Below are 12,132 nucleotides of genomic sequence, written 5' to 3'. Positions count from 1 at the left end.
ACATATGGCTATGCCAACCTGTTTCTTGAATCTACATTGAAGCAACACACAATTCTTGCACTATAATTAAGACATTACTTCTGCCAACCATGGCCTAGATGCTTTTCTTGTCACCATTCATCATTTCTATGAAGTTATCTACGGGTTTGTGCTTCGAATTCTTGTGATTAATTTGGAGGGAAGTAATAAATTCACTTATGTTCCATCATATTTCTTCATGTGTTGTCTTAGATGCAAACCTAGTGGGTGTTAAAGAAATGGTTTCCTTGCACTATACATCAATTTCACCAAAAGAGGACACTCATGAAGATTTAGGTCATTTTTGGAAACCAACATGTATACATTGCTTTTCATCTACTATTTTCCACCATAGTTATAGTCGACATGGTAAGTGGATAGCTTTATCCTATCTTCAAGTGTGGCTCCCATGAATTGTAGTTGTCCTTGTAGAAGGAAATTTTCATCAAGGAGTGCCTTAATAGAGAACCTGATCACCATCAAGGCCCATAAGAAGGATGCCTTGCAATGCTCAAGATTAATTGTGGTTGCCTATAAACATGTAATCTATATATCCTCTAGTGATTGTAGGCTAGTGTTCTAATAAAAGGAACCTAGGAATCTATCTCATGGGTTGCATGTGTTGTGGTTTGTTATAAAATTTATTGTGGGATGCCATTTTCAGTCATGGTGATTAACCACTTATCTATTGGACAATATAATGTGCCTAGTCATATGGTATGTGTATTCTTATTCCTACACCATTGAAAGAAATTTGATAATAGAACCCATGCATAAATGTTAATGAGGCTGGATTTTGTGTTAAGGATAAGGTGTCTCTTAGATATTTTCATAGCAAGCATGACCTTGAATGTAGATTAGGAATTCAAACTGATTAATTCACATAATTCTCTTCCAATTGTTAGATTAACTAGTCAAGCCCTAGTCCCATGAAGCAGCCATAGACCATCAGATCTATAGATCCAATAGATCTAATGGTCATCACGCACCAATAATCTCGAGCATTAGTCATGGAGGAAAAGCGGTTTATTCAGTGTAGCTGGTTATCAGGTGGAGAAAAGGTGGTTAGTTGTCTTTAGAAATTCTAAGTGATTCCATTGATTGACCGACACGCAACACTCAGTGGAGAGAGAAAACCACTTTATCGGGTGGGTAAAAATTGCACAAGATTCCCGTCTGATATCACTATTAACTGTTGGATCAAATGTGATTTGACCAACGGTGGAGGATCACCAATTAGTTTTGTTTGCACATTTGTCACATGATTTAGGGTACCAGGGTAATATACGCCATTATATAAATATGGGACTCGGCCCTGCCACTGCCCCTGCCCCTGCCCCTGTATCGTCGTATCGGTATTTTGAATATTTGAGTTTGCACTGTTTCCTGCAACATTAACATTAGAGATACCGTCACCCTCATGCCCATTATTTGTCATGTCCAATACCCTATTATTTACATCTGGGACTCGGCCCAGATCTTGATCTTGTCCCTGCCCCTGGATCATCGTATTCGTATTTTGAATATTTGAGTTTGCACCGTTTCCTGAAACATTAGATACACCGTCACCCTCATGCCCATTATTCGCCATATTTGTAAGTGAAGCTCTCAAAGAAAGCACCTGAATATTCTTCACTCAGTCGAACTCCTTCGAATTTCTATTCCGAGATACGTGTTATATCTTTCAGATCAGATTCTATGCGTGACGAAAAATGTGTTATGCATGAAAATACACCAAAATGTTTATGATATATATATATAGAGCAATAGCCTCTATACACAACAATATTTGGGGTCGGCCTTTTCCATGGACGCTCTTTAGTAATTTCGTGGTCTCGTTATTCCCCCATATTACGGTCCTTAATTATTCTTATCTATCCCAGAAATGCAAACCAGTCAACATAGGCTTTAATTTTGAGTCGGCCTCTTAGGAAGCTATTTATAAACTTTATGAGCATAGTCATATATTTTTGTATTTTCATCATAGTTATGAGCACAAATAATAATATCCATAATAAAATCTTGTGCTCCTCAAATGATTCCGGAGTGACCGAAGCTTAATTTATATTTGATAAAATGTCAATTATTCAACAATGATTTATTAAAATAGTTTCAAAAGGATAATTTCTATTTGTATAGAATATCAATTATTTAAACCATGATTTAATAAAATACTTTTAATTTCGATTATCATAATGGGTTATTGTAAATTTTCCCCCCCACAAAAATCATATACGATATGGAAATCATTTAAAGAAATAATTTAACATAACATTTTAGGGTAATTTCTAATTATTTATATAGATTTTATGAAAAAAGTTAATATTTACATGTCAATTGGATTTATCTTAGAGTTGTTGGGAGTAAGAGTTATTATCATCCTCACCCAAGTTCAATTCTCGAAAGTAACATGATAAGCCTTTGAAGCTTTTCTTTGGGCCTTGAAGTGTCTTACCCACACCTATGAGTTGGATGGTGCTTGTTTCGTTACATGGAATAAAAAAGGAAAATAGTAGGAAATGAGTTAATACATATAAGTTTTGACCCAAAAAACATTTATTGAATGAGCCATGTTGGAGGGTGGAGTGTTTTGTTACATGGAAGAAAAAAGTAAAAGAGTTAATTCTCAAGTAAGTTGAGGTTTATACTTGATATAGAATATTTTACCCAAAAATCTTATGGTGATAAAAATAATGCCTGGTTTTGAGCCTTGTTGTTAAATGACCTTGAGCCTTGAAGAGTGCCTTATCCACTCCTTTGATATGCACTATGGAGTGGTTTTTACATGGAAGAAAAAAAATAAAAGAGTTAATGCTAAATTTGAGGCTTATACTTGATTGATATACAATTTTTTACCCAAAAAACTTATAGTGATAGAGATAGTGCCTTCTTCTCTCAAATTTTGTTTGATCATTGGCATAAGCAAACAACCTCACAATATTTCAATTAGGGATGGAATCGTTGTTATGATCGACCCTTAGTCAAGTCATTTTACATCAAATGGTAGATGTTAAACTGAAAATGTCACCTTTTCTTGTTGGGGGGTGTCCAATTTTTAGTGATCTCACCAAGGATGGAAGAGATTCTTTTCATACCAAGCACTTATAATAATTCTTGTCCATTTTGAGGCAACATATGGCTATGCCAACCTGTTTCTTGAATCTACATTGAAGCAACACACAATTCTTGCACTATAATTAAGACATTACTTCTGCCAACCATGGCCTAGATGCTTTTCTTGTCACCATTCATCATTTCTATGAAGTTATCTACGGGTTTGTGCTTCGAATTCTTGTGATTAATTTGGAGGGAAGTAATAAATTCACTTATGTTCCATCATATTTCTTCATGTGTTGTCTTAGATGCAAACCTAGTGGGTGTTAAAGAAATGGTTTCCTTGCACTATACATCAATTTCACCAAAAGAGGACACTCATGAAGATTTAGGTCATTTTTGGAAACCAACATGTATACATTGCTTTTCATCTACTATTTTCCACCATAGTTATAGTCGACATGGTAAGTGGATAGCTTTATCCTATCTTCAAGTGTGGCTCCCATGAATTGTAGTTGTCCTTGTAGAAGGAAATTTTCATCAAGGAGTGCCTTAATAGAGAACCTGATCACCATCAAGGCCCATAAGAAGGATGCCTTGCAATGCTCAAGATTAATTGTGGTTGCCTATAAACATGTAATCTATATATCCTCTAGTGATTGTAGGCTAGTGTTCTAATAAAAGGAACCTAGGAATCTATCTCATGGGTTGCATGTGTTGTGGTTTGTTATAAAATTTATTGTGGGATGCCATTTTCAGTCATGGTGATTAACCACTTATCTATTGGACAATATAATGTGCCTAGTCATATGGTATGTGTATTCTTATTCCTACACCATTGAAAGAAATTTGATAATAGAACCCATGCATAAATGTTAATGAGGCTGGATTTTGTGTTAAGGATAAGGTGTCTCTTAGATATTTTCATAGCAAGCATGACCTTGAATGTAGATTAGGAATTCAAACTGATTAATTCACATAATTCTCTTCCAATTGTTAGATTAACTAGTCAAGCCCTAGTCCCATGAAGTAGCCATAGACCATCAGATCTATAGATCCAATAGATCTAATGGTCATCACGCACCAATAATCTCGAGCATTAGTCATGGAGGAAAAGCGGTTTATTCAGTGTAGCTGGTTATCAGGTGGAGAAAAGGTGGTTAGTTGTCTTTAGAAATTCTAAGTGATTCCATTGATTGACCGACACGCAACACTCAGTGGAGAGAGAAAACCACTTTATCGGGTGGGTAAAAATTGCACAAGATTCCCGTCTGATATCACTATTAACTGTTGGATCAAATGTGATTTGACCAACGGTGGAGGATCACCAATTAGTTTTGTTGATCGAGGAACCAACAACCATTGGATTGAAAGGTAAGATGAACGACAGAGAGTTAGTGTGAAATATTTAAGGGAAAGGCCGACGCGATAAGGAATTAACCAAAATTTAAACTCTTTTTTTTTAATTCCGTGGAAATTAAAAGGTTATCATATTTCGGTTGAAAAAAAAATAGTTCTGCTAATTTAGCAAAATAGCCAAGTTTGGAGGTAGATGATTGATACTCCAAAGGAAAACCAAGAAAAAGTTCCACATGAACTTGCAGAAATCGTTTATGGATTTGAACGATTATCTATTACACCTGCACCTGACCCACCATTTGTGGTATCAGAGCGACCTAATAACACTGAATAGGATCTCAAGGATCAGAAAAAGAAATCCAACATGGCTTTCAGAGTTGGAGTAAGAGGTGGTCGTCGAAGAAGAGGAAGACCAGTTGCAAATGCTGAAGTGTTGGAAGCTATGCAACAGATGCAAGTTAGATTGGAAGCAATGAAAATGAGAAGAGATGTAGATGCTGGAGATGTCAGTGAACCTGAAGCTGAAGCTGCAGAAGAAGAAGAACCTGCAGATGTAACTCTTGAAATGAGCTTCTTTAAGTTAGTATTGAGATCTACATCCAAGCCTAAACTTGAAGTTTCAATCTACATAGGAAGCTTAAGCCCTGAGGAATTGATAGAGTGGTTAAATGACATGGAGAAATTCTTCGATTATGGAGAAACAGAAGAAGGAAAAAAGGCAAAGTTTGTTGTCATAAAACTGAAGGGACATGCAGCACTTTGGTGGGATGGAGTGCATGCAAAAAGAAGAAAACTTGGCAAACAACCAATTAAGAATTGCAACAAGATGGTGGAAAAACTGAAAAGTATGTTTTTGCCAAGTGATTATCAACAAACATTATTTAGACAGATGCAAAATCTTAGACAAAGATCTATGATAGTAAAGGAATACACAAAGGAATTTTACGAACTGTGCATAAGACCTGGATAAATTCATGATACAGATGAGAAGGTTGCAAGATATGTTAATGGTCTTAGAATGGACATTCAAGATGAGATACGTGTATTGTCTCCTAAAATAGTAGAAGAGGCTTATCAAATGGCACTGATGGCTGAAGAAAAACTCATGAGGAAGCAGTTTGCTAGAAATAGAGGTACTTTCCCAGGAAGGGGGAGTGAAGGTGGTAGAGGAATCTCGACAACACATAGAGATGGAGCTAGCAGCAGCTCAAGTCAGCATGCACCCATAGGAGGTGATGCAAGTGGCAGAGGGAGTTTTTCCAGAGGAAGAGGAGGCAAAGGTAGAGGATGAGAAATTAGATGTTACAAATGTAACAAGCTGGGACACAGAGCTTATGATTTCCCATAAAATATAGGAATGAATCAAAGGAATGCAATTGTTACAAAAACTGAAGAGGAAGCAACAAAGGTAATAGAAGAAGAGAATATACCAGAGAAAGGGGAATCTTTGGTAGTAAACAAAATTTTGTTAAAACCAGCTAAGGAAATTGTTGAACCAACATAGAGAAAAACCTTGTTTAGGACTATGTGTAAGGTTCAAGGGAGGTGTTGTGAGATGATAATAGACAGTGATAGTATAGATAATTTGGTCTCCACAAAAATGGTGGAGAAGTTGAAATTGAAAACAAAGAAACAACCAACACCTTACAAGGTGTCATGGCTTCAACAGGAATATAAATTGGTAGTGAATGAGCAATGTGAAGTGGAGTTGCAGTTGGGTAAATACAGAGATAAAATTTTGTGCGATGTGATGCCTAGGGATGTGTTTCATATATTGTTCGGTAGACTTTGGTAGTATGATAGAGGAGCTATGCATGATGGAAAGAAGAACACATACAAATTTATCAAAGATGATGTCAATCATACATTGCTACCAATGGAAGAAGAGGATACATTGAAGAAACCTGATCCAAAGACCCTTTTGCTGATTGGAAAGGAGTACTTGCAGCAGATGGAAGAAGATGAGGTAAGTTTTTCATTAGTTTTCAAACCCAAGGTAATAATTACTTCCACAAAAGTTTCTGATTTACCTTTGAAATTCAAGAGATGCTGGATGGTTATTGTGATATCATTGTATATGATTTGCCTAATGAGTTACCTTCCATTAGAAAAATCAGTCATCACATAGATTTGATTCCAGGAGCAAATCTACCTAATAAAGCAGCTTACAGGATGACTCCCACAGAGAATGAATAGATCCGGAAACAGGTTCAGGAACTGTTAGACATGTGACTGATTAGAGAGAGTTTAAGTCCTTGTGCAATGCCAACAGTGTTGATCCGAAAGAAAGATGGAGGCTGGAGAATGTGCACTGATTCAAGAGCAATCAATAAGATAACAATTAAGTACAAATTTCCTTTACCTAGAATCAAAGATTTGATGGATTGTTTGAGTGGAACTAGATATTTTACAAAGCTAGATTTAAAAAGTGGTTATCATCAAATCAGAATTAGAGAGGGAGATGAGTGGAAAACTGCTTTTAAAACTAATGAAGGATTGTATGAATGGATGGTAATGCCTTTTGGATTGTCGAATGCACCTAGTACATTTATGAGACTTATGAATGAAGTTCTGAAGTAATTTATCGGTAAATTTGTAATAGTATATCTGGATGATATATTAGTTTACAACAAATCTAAGGAGGAGCATATGAGACATATGAATTATATCTTACAGAAACTAAAACAAGAAAAGTTACTAATAAAATTAAATAAATGTTCACTCATGAAGGAGGAGTTGGTATATTTGGGCTTTGTTATTTATGTTGAGGGACTAAAGATGGATGCAGAGAAGATAAATCAATCATAGAGTGGCTTTCACCAAGAAGTGTCTTTGAGGTAAGAATTTTTCACAGTCTTGCTAGTTTTTACAAGAAATTCATAGGGAATTTTAGTAAGATTAATGCTTCAATTGTTGACACAGTAAAGAAGGACAGGCAACCATTTAAATGGATTGCTGAAGCAGAAAAGAACTTCCAGCTATTGAAGAGAAATATTACTGAGAAGCCTATTTTGATTTTACTCGATTTTAATAAAACCTTTCAAGTGAAGTGTGATGCCAATGGAGAAGCCATTATAGTTTTTTTGAGTCAGGAGGATAGGCTTGTAGCTTATTTTAGTGAAAAGTTGAATGAGTCAAAGAAGAAATATTCTTCTTATGACAAGGAGTTTTATGCAATGGTGCAATCTTTGAAGAAGTGGAGACATTACTTGATGTCCAAGGAGTTCATACTGTATTCAGATAACCATGCATTGCATTACATTATGCAATAGCCAAAGTTTAACCAGAAGCATGCAAAATGGGTAGAATACCTTCAATGTTTTAATTTCGTGTTAAAACGTATAACTTGTCAATCAAACAAAGTAGCAGATGCCTTAAGTAGAAAAATCATTTTAGTTCAAGAAAGTCAAATTCAAGTGTTGGGCTTTGATTTCGTTAAAGAATTATTTGAGAAATATCTAGATTTCAAAGAGTCATTTGAAGCTTGTAGAAATCCTGTTTTGTTAGACATAAGCAAGTGGCTGGGTTATTTCTTGCAAGAGGGATCGTTGTTTAAAAGAAATCAATTGTGAATGCCAAGTTGTTTTATGAGAGAAAATTTGATAAAGGAGAAACATAGTGGTGGAATTGGAGGACATTTTCGTGTAGACAAGACTTATGAGCAGTTGAACCGGTTTTACTTTTGGCCAAAAATGAGAACTGAAGTGGAAAAGTATGTGAAAAAATGTAAAGTCTATCAGTATGCAAAGGGAAGGAGCCAAAACATATTCCAGATAGGCCTTGGGATATGGTAAGTATGGACTTTGTTTTAGGTTTACCAAAAACTCAAATGGGACATGATTCAATTCATGTAGTAATTGACAGATTTTCAAAAATGGCACATTTTATTCCATGTTATAAAACCAGTGATGCTACTCACAATGCTAATTTATTTTTTAAGGAGATTGTAAGATTACATGGGTTACCTAAGAGCATTGCTTCAGACCGAGACACCAGATTTGTTGGACATTTCTGGAGGACATTATGGAAGAATCTTAGAACTAAATTGAGTTTTAGTTCTACTTATCATCCTCAAACTGATGGAAAAACTAAAGTTGTAAACAGAATCTTGGGTAATCTTCTGAGAAGTCTTGTGGGTGAACGTCCAAAATAGTGGGATCAAGTATTGGCACAAGTAGAATATGCTTATAATGATTCTCCTAATAGGAGTACAGGTTAGAGTCCATTATGTATAGTTTATGAGATGCACCCAAGGGCAGTGTCTGAATTGAGAGACTTGGGAAAAGCTGAAATGAGAAGTGCTAAAGGAGAGTATTTTTCTACAAAAGATCAAGCAATACATGAACAGGTAAAACAACAATTACAGGACAACAACATAAAATACAAGAGCATAGCAGATTTGAAGAAGAGAGAAGTTAATTTTGAAGTTGGAGATTTTGTTTTGGCACACCTGAGAAAGGAATGATTTCCAAAAGGGGAGTATAACAAGCTAAAGTTTAAGAATTGGACCATGCAGAGTCTTGAGGAAATTTTCTGCGAATGCATACGAAATTGAATTACTCCCTGATATTGGAATATCCCCAATTTTCAATGTTGTTGATTTGTATAGGTATGAAAGTGGAAATGTAGATGACACAATAGAGGATCAAGAAGAACAAGAGATTGATTGGGTAAAACAGTTACCTATAGCAAAAGAATTAAAGCCAGAGAAGATTTTGGACAAGAAATTGTTAAAAAAGACAAGAGGATAAGAGTATTTTTAGTATTTGGTCGAATGGAAGGATCAACCAATTTCTGAAGCTACTTGGATGACAGATGCCATGCTACAGAAGTTGGGCAGTTCCATAGAAGAGCTCATGGATAGGAGCCCATGAAGAATTTTTTCCCCAGGAGTCTGATGCAGGAGCATGAGGCTTGAAGACAAAAGGCTTCAAATTTATTCCAAAAATACAAAAAAAGCTTACAAGCAAAGTAGTGGGGTCCTTTAGCTGTCAATTTAAAATTTTTCTAGATAGGGTTTGAGCCAGGATTTAGGGATTGAGTGATTTTATAATTAATTCAAGTTGTTTAGATTTAGTTAAGATTCTTGAGGAGAATATCAATCAAATTAGGTGTTGTCTAAGATTAGACAAATTCGATCCATTGATTAAGGATCTGTTTGTTAGAATGAAATGGTGTTTATGTAAGTTCGAGATGATTGTAAAGGGATTTTGACTGATTTGGCTTGACTTGGCCGTATAAGATTAAGCTACATAAATTGTATCTTTGTGTATTTTTGTGTATAATTGGTCAGTGCCAGAGGTGTTGCATCCCTTTGAAATATCTTTGAGTTCTGTTGATTTAGAGTTGGCTTTTGAATTAGAATGTGTAAAGTCTGTATTAAATGATAAATCTTGTGTTTCCATGTTTTGAGATAACTTGGTTATGTTCTAAAAAACATTGGAGAATACGGGTTGAGATAGTTCAAATGTAGCGGAAGTGTTAAGTTTGACAGAACAAAGAATAGAAAAACCTGACAAAATTGTGTTAACAAAAGGAGTCTAGAACTGTTTGATCCATAGATCCAATAGATATAACAGTCATCGCACGCCAATAAGCTCATGCGTTAGTCAAGGAGGAAAAGTGGTTTATCCATCGTAGCTGGTTATCAGGTGTAGAAAAAGTGGTAAGCTGTCTTTAGAAATTCTAAGCGATTCCATTGATCGGCCAACACGTAGTGCTCGGTGGAGAGAGAAAACCACTTTATCAGGAGGGTAAACATTGCACAAGATTCCCATTTGATATCACTGATAACCGTTGGATCAAATGTGCTTTGATCAACAGTGGAGGATCACCAATTAGTTTTGTTGATCAGGGAACCCACAACCGTTGGATTGAAAGATGAGATGAACAACGGAGAGTTAGTGTGAAATATTTAAGGGAAAGGTGGACGCGATAAGGAATTAACCAAAATTTAAACTCTTTTTTTTAATTTCGTGGAAATTAAAAGGTTATCATATTTGAGTTGAAAAAAAATAGCAGAATAGCCAAGTTTGGAGGTAGATGACTGATACTCCAAAGGAAAACCAAGAATAAGTTCCACCTGGACTTGCAGAAATCATTTCTAGATTTGAACAATTATCTATTACACCTGCACCCAGGCCACCACGTCAAGTTTAGAGTTTCTTGAGTATTTAATTGTTGAAAATACATTTATCATGGACTTGTCATTTTTTTTTATAATTTAAATCAAATGCAAATTCATTAACAAATATATTTATTACTTGATTATTATGATCTAGATTCCAACAATTTTGATGTTCATTATTGCATTGTTAGAGAAAATAGAATTTTTTTTCAATGGAATTATGCTCATCAATTTTACATTCCCTTTGAGTGAGACAAATATTCCTTTAAATAGTTCTTCATTCTAATTGCAGCCATGAGTTCATCGCATACATTTTCCTCTATATGCCTTTCTTATTTTCCTTTAAAATAGATGTACCACATATGTATGAAATGTAATCACAAAATATAATACCTTAGTGCAAAGAATTTCACAAGGAATAAGACAGCTGTAACATTGAAAGTGTTACCACTTTCATCTTAGTGATTGCTTACCTTGTTGCATTGAAGGGCGAACCTTGTTGACCATGTACATGTTAACAATTCTAAGAAGCAGAGTACAAATCAGTGGACAAAATTATTTCAATATCATTGTCATCATTCAACTTTAATTTCATCATTGTAATCCCAAATGGATCCATAAATTAAGCTATTTAAATGCATCCACAACCTCAATCCATAATTGTAGTTATGTGTAGGGGTTGCATGAACTTAAAAATTGGTTCTCTCAATAATTTTTCTCCTTTAGTAGTACAGTAAAATGTTTAAACAAAAATGTGGGCACAAAATATTCTTTAACACATTTCTCTTTCTCTATTCTTTATCTACATTCTTACCTATTCTTTGTATTTTTTTCATGTTTTTCCTTTCACCTTATAGGATAGTAAGTGATATGTGTATATATCCTAATATATCAAGCTTAGAACACAAGTGCTCAAAAATCCACAAGCGTTTTCTTTAACGTCAAGTTTAGAGTTTCTAGAGTATTTAATTGTTGAAAACACATTTTTCATGGAGTCGTAGTTTTTTGTTATATATAATTTAAACCAAATGCAAATTCATTGACAAATATATTTATTTATTGATTATTATGATCTAGATTCCAACAATTTTGATGTTCATTATTGCATTGTTAGGGAAAATAGAAGTTTTTTCAATGGCATTAGGCTTAGCAATTTTACACTCCCTTTGAGTGGGACAAATACTACATTACATAGCTCTAAATTATATCTTTAGCCACACGTTTATCCCATACTTTTTCCCCTATATTCCTTTCTTATTTTGACTTAAAATAGATGTACCACTTATGTATGAAATGTAATCACAAAATATAACACCTTAGTGCAAAGAATTTCACAAGGAATAAGATAGTTGTAACAATTAAAGTGTTACCACTATCATATTAGTGATTGCTTCCCTTGTTTCATTGAGGGATGAATCTTGTTGACCATGTAGATGTTAATAATTACAAGAAGTAGAGTACAAAGGAGTGGACTATTTTTTTTCAATATCATTCTCATCATTCAACTTTAATTTCATAAGTCTAATTCCAATTTTTTCAAAATTTTGGAAAATGATTCTAGTATGACTATTGAT

Source organism: Pinus tabuliformis, chromosome 7 (genome assembly GCF_031772625.1).
Source record: "Pinus tabuliformis cultivar Carrire ecotype Pingquan chromosome 7, CPIR1, whole genome shotgun sequence".
Lineage (NCBI taxonomy): Eukaryota > Viridiplantae > Streptophyta > Pinopsida > Pinales > Pinaceae > Pinus > Pinus tabuliformis.
The sequence above is the reverse complement of the archived record's forward strand: the minus strand, read 5'-3'. Positions refer to the sequence as shown.